This window comes from Narcine bancroftii, chromosome 11 (assembly GCF_036971445.1).
Source record: "Narcine bancroftii isolate sNarBan1 chromosome 11, sNarBan1.hap1, whole genome shotgun sequence".
Taxonomy (NCBI): Eukaryota; Metazoa; Chordata; class Chondrichthyes; order Torpediniformes; family Narcinidae; genus Narcine; species Narcine bancroftii.
In genome coordinates, this window is record NC_091479.1 from 28,006,885 (window position 1) to 28,012,132 (window position 5,248).

General features: G+C 51.7%; 1 long non-coding RNA gene across 1 annotated transcript; it reads right to left on the reverse strand.

Annotated features, from left to right (window-relative positions):
• Nucleotides 1–358: 358 nt before the first annotated feature.
• LOC138746342 (uncharacterized) lies at nt 359–5,037 on the reverse strand. Its single transcript, XR_011346879.1, has 3 exons — nt 4,617–5,037; nt 3,892–3,969; nt 359–752 (listed from the first exon to the last, which is right to left on the reverse strand). It is a non-coding gene; the product is annotated as an uncharacterized lncRNA (long non-coding RNA).
• Nucleotides 5,038–5,248: the final 211 nt, after the last annotated feature.

Sequence of the window (5,248 nt, forward strand, 5' to 3'; positions counted from 1 at the left end):
TACACCTTCCCCATACCCGCACCCCCTACAACTATCCCCTTCCCCTAACCATACCTCCTACACCTTCCCCATACCCACACCCCCTACAACTACCCCCTACCCTATCCCTTACAACCTACCCCCTTCCCCTAACCCTACCCCTTCCCCATACCCGCACCCCCTACCACTATCCCTACCTTATCCCTTACAACCTACCCACTTCCCCTAACCCTACCTCCTACCCCTTCCCCATCCCCGCACCCCCTACCACTACCCCCTACCCTACCCCTTATCACAACCCCTACCCTTACCCCCTTCCACTACCCCCTTTCTCCTACCCCCTTCCCCTCCCCCTCCTTCCCTTACGTTAGGGGTAGGAAGGGGAAAGGGAAGGGGGAGGGGAAGGGGAGGAGGAGAAAGGGAGGGGAAGGGGGAGGGTTAGGGGAGGGGATGGGGAGGGGAAGGGGAGGGGGAAAGAGGAAGGGAAGGGCGGAGGGGAAGAGGGAGGTGAAGAGTGGAGGGCTGGGGTTAGGGCATAGGTGTGAGGGCAGGGGAAGGGGAAGATAAGCGGGAGGGGGTTGGGATGGAGGAGGGGTAGAGGAGAAGAGGGGAAGTGGGTGAAGGGACATGGAAGAGGCAGGGAATGGGGTTGGCAGGGCCAGAGGGATACGACGGGGAGGGGTTCAGGCCATCATGATGTTGTCCGTCCTCTGTTCAGCTGGGATGCGAGGTTCTTCTGGACTCGTGTCTTGTCTCTGAGATCGCTCCTTCTCCTGGGAAGAGAAATACGAGTGATAGAGATACTGTCTCTGAGGCCTGAACACAATGACTTTGGAGGGTCCCAACACTTCCCCCATCATCCCCCCTACCCCTGAACCCTCCCCTCCCTCACACCAGTACTCTCCATTTTTCTTGAATTCCTGTCCATATTAAAATCCTTTTCATGCCTTTTTTGGACAAGCCTCCGCTACTACCCCGACAATGCATTCCAGCCACCCACTACATTCTGTGTGAATAAAATGTACCCCTCACGTCTTGCCTAAATTTCCCTCAGCTCACCTTATTTAGACGTCCTCTGGTATTCTCGCCCCAGGAATGCACACAATATTCCAAGTGTGGTCTGACGAGAATTTTATACATCTGCAACGATACCTCTCGATTTTTGAACTCAATCCCCTGACTCCTGAAGGCCAGCACACAATACACCATCTTAAACTCCCTCTCAATTTGCACAGCAACCTTGAGTGATTTATGGAGCAGGATCTAAATATTTCTCTGTCCTGCACACTGTTCATAATCCTGCCATTAACCAAGTGCTCTGCCCACACATTCTTGTAATCCGCATTCAATGAAGATATTGGTCTATATGAAGCTACTTTTAATGGGGCTCCAACCTTCTTTGGAATAACTGTTATTCGTGCCCTTGAAAATTACTCTGGAAATAAACCTGGACCAGTTGCTTATTTAAGTACATCTGATTTACAGGATTGAACTCCATCTGTCACTTCTCTGCAAACTGGATGACCTATGACAACCTTCTACACTGTCTACAACATCTCTACCTCTGTGTGATCCCCTGACGTACCCACCCTTCCACTCCCATCATCATTCATAAAAATCACAAAGAGCAGGGGTCCCAGAGCAGATCCCTTTGGAGCGCCACTAGTCATTGTTCCATCTACTACTACCCTCTGTTTACTGCAGACAAGCCAATTCTGAATCCACACAGCCAAGGCTCCATGGATCCCATGCCTCCAGACATTCTGAATGAGGCCTCCGTGGGGATCTTGTCAAGCACCTTACTAAAATCCTCGTGCAGCACATACAGACCTTGACCTTCATCTATTTCCTTTGACACCTCCTCGAAAAACTCAATTTGACTCGTGAAGCAGGACCTGCTCCTCACAAAACTATCCATGAGTTTGCCCAGCATGTTTGGGCATTGCCCTCGGCCCCAGCATCTGCAGACTTGCTGGCCAGTCCCTCCCTTACCCCTTCCCAGAGCTTCCTCATCCATTAGAACATCAAGCATTGCTGCCCAGTACAGGCCCTTTGGCCCATAAAGGCTGTACTGACCTTTGTAAATGTTCTCCACAACCTTTACCAGACCCACACCCATAGGAACATAGGAAGTGGGAACAGGAATAGGACAAAAATGGCCTATCGAGCCTGCTCCGCCATTCAATACGATCATGGCTGATCTAATTTATGACCAAACTCGACCTACTCTGCCTTCTCGCCATATCCCCAAATTCCTCTATCATGTAAAAACTCTGTTCCCTTACATCCACATGCTCGTCTCAGAGACTTTTATATGTACCTATTCTACCAACCGCTACCACTTTCTCCGGTGACGCATTCAAAGCTCTCACAACTCTCTGCATAAAAAAAAATCTCCCCTCACCTGAAGCGGATGCTCTCTGAGATTTGCACCTGACACTTTAGGAAAGGTTTCTGGCTGTTCATTCCATCTAAGGCCCCCACAATCTTATTTAGAATAAGTTATTAAGCTGTGGAAGGGGCAAGTTGGGAGAGGGAGGAGGGGAGAGAGCTGGTGGGGGAGGGGTGAGAGCTGGTGGGGAGGGGACAAGGCCGTGTTGTGGAGAGGGATCAGGACCGCGTTGAGGTGGTGAACGGACAGACATGGGTGGATCTACCTGCCGAAATAAAGGAGCAATAAGAAGGCCATCTCGGGATCTACTAGCATCTTCTGGGGCTTGATGTCTCAATGGAAAACCCCCTGAGGATGGAAGTAGGCCATGCTCTGCTACAGCTGGTACATGAACATCTGGCAACACAACGATATAACATGACCCACTCTGCCTCCACTCTGGCCGGGTCTATATCCTGAGGGTAAGGGGAGGTGGGTGAAGGGCCCCTCCCTGCCAATCAACATCCATCCTCATCATCCTCTCCACCCCTCTCCCCTCACTACCCTTTCTCTCCTCATCAATACCCATTGAGACCCTCATGCACCCTTCATCGATATCCAGTCCCCAGCAAGACTCAGCCAGTAAACTCCTTCATATCCTCCAACCCCACCATCCAAGCTTGCCCCAGTGGACAACTTGACCACCCAGACCCACAACCACCTTGATGTAGATCATGGGAATGGGCTGCTTGGCCTTGTTGAAGTGCTGGACCATGCAGTGAACCGTCTTGGGAACATAGTCCAGACCCAGATTCAAATAAACCTGCTCTTCCTCTTGGACACAATACAAACATGTCAGCTGGATTTACCCTCCAAAACCCCGTGCCTCTCCCAACAGGAGTGCCAGCCCCTCCTGCTCTCTGTAGGCCTGATGCCCCCACTGCTCAACACAACATGGCATGAATCCAACGGCTCAGCGAGCAGAGCGTCAACAGGCCGTAGTGGACCCGTCCGCTGCCCCATCATTCGGCTTCTGGTGAGACTGCACAAAATGTGCAGCTCTGACCGCCCTCCCTCGTGAGGCAAGGATTCACCGAGGGAGAAAAACCATTGACGTTTCGAGATGAGAAATGTTTGCAGCCGGGTGTTGGCTGGGGTCGAACATGTGGAGGCTGAGTTGTTGGGACGATTCAGAGCAGGCGTTGATTTGGAAGTGCACCAAAAGGTGCCAAAAGTGAATTATGGGGGAAAGTACATTCGTGAAATGAATTGGGGAAACAGACTGGAGGGGCTGAGTGGCCGAATTTGGCGACCTTGTCTTGTGGTCTTGGCTGCTGCTGTCTGGAGTTGAAATGGCAAGAGGTCATGAGTTAATGGGTGAGGAGCAGGGCAGCCAACGTCAAAGAGTCAGCACTGGTCAGAGGGGCAGGATGGAGGCAACAGAGAGGCTGCAGCGAGACAGATCGATTGAAGGAATGGGGAAGGTAGCAGCAAATGATATGCATCAGAGTGAGGGTGGGGTGGGTGCAGGTGAATCTTACCTTGACTACAGAGGAGAAGTTGAGAAGAGGGACAATGATGGTGTGATCCAACTTTCGCACGATCTGCAGTTTGCGGTTCTATGGCGAGAGAAGAACATCAGCAAGGCTGGGCGATGGGTCGGGGCCCTGAGGGGCAACTTGTCCAAGTTGAGGGGGGAGGCGGGGAGGAGATTTGTCAAGAGGTCAGAGGTGGGGAACTCCAAGGGAGGCCGAAGTGGGGGACTTTTCGAGAGTCAGTGGGGGGGACTTTTCGTGTCGCTGGAGTGGGGACTCGTCAGGGGGTTCAATGAAGTATCATTTCAGTTTTTATGATTGTTTTCCCAGCTTCTACTAAACAATGAATTTGCAGAAAATCTTTGATATTTGCCAGGTGTGTGTGTGTGTGTGTGTGTGTGTGTGTGTGTGTGTGTGTGTGTGTGTGTGTGTGTGTGTGTGTGTGTGTGTGAGTGTGTGTGTGTGTGTGGGGTGGGGGGTTGTGTGTGGGGAGGGGGGCTGCTGTTGTGGGTTTGTGTGACTTTCTCTGTTTCCAAACCCCATGGCTGCTTTGGTCTCTGTCAGATGCTCCTCTTTCCACCCACCCTTCAAAAATGTATTTGGGGTGTTTGTCAATTGGGTGTAATTGTGTGAAACGGGCTCATGTGTCGCAAGGGCCTGTGAACGTGCTGTAGGCCCTAAATTTAAATATCAGGGTTTTTCATTTCCACACAACTGCTCCTCCCCCTCACCTTGAATCTCTTGTCTTGCAAGATCTTCTTGATGGCAATCAGCTCTCCGGAGTCCACCAGCCTTGCCTGGTACACCACACCGAAAGATCCATTGTCGATGATTTTAACATTTGTGCAGGACACCACCTTGGGGACGTTGGGTCCATGACCCGGTGTGGCCACCTCTGTTGTGACCTTATTGCCATGTCCTCTGGGGCAGAAGCAGCAGAATTTACACACCCAGAGGGTACACAACAGGTCATTTATCCCAACCCAGCCTTGTTGTCCAAGTTAGTCTCTACCCCTCCCTCTAACTCCCTTCCAAGGGTCACCTAAATGTCAGAATTGATCCTCTGGTGGTTCGTTCCAGCTTCTCTCAGTAGAAATATTGCCACCCCAGGTCCTTCTATGATCACTCTCCTCAGACTGAGGCCAGTTCTGCAGCCGTTCACTTTGTCTACAACCCTCCCTCCATGAGAGGATCAGATCATCTTGACCTTCAGCACGTCCCGGGGAGATGAACCACTCTGAACCCTACCACGGGTTTAGCAGAAGCCCTCCACATTCCCAGAAGCTCAGCAACACCGTGATCTTCCATGATGCAAGCGAGACCTCGTCGCCTGAGGGAGCAGGTGGTGCGGAGAGAGCCCCAC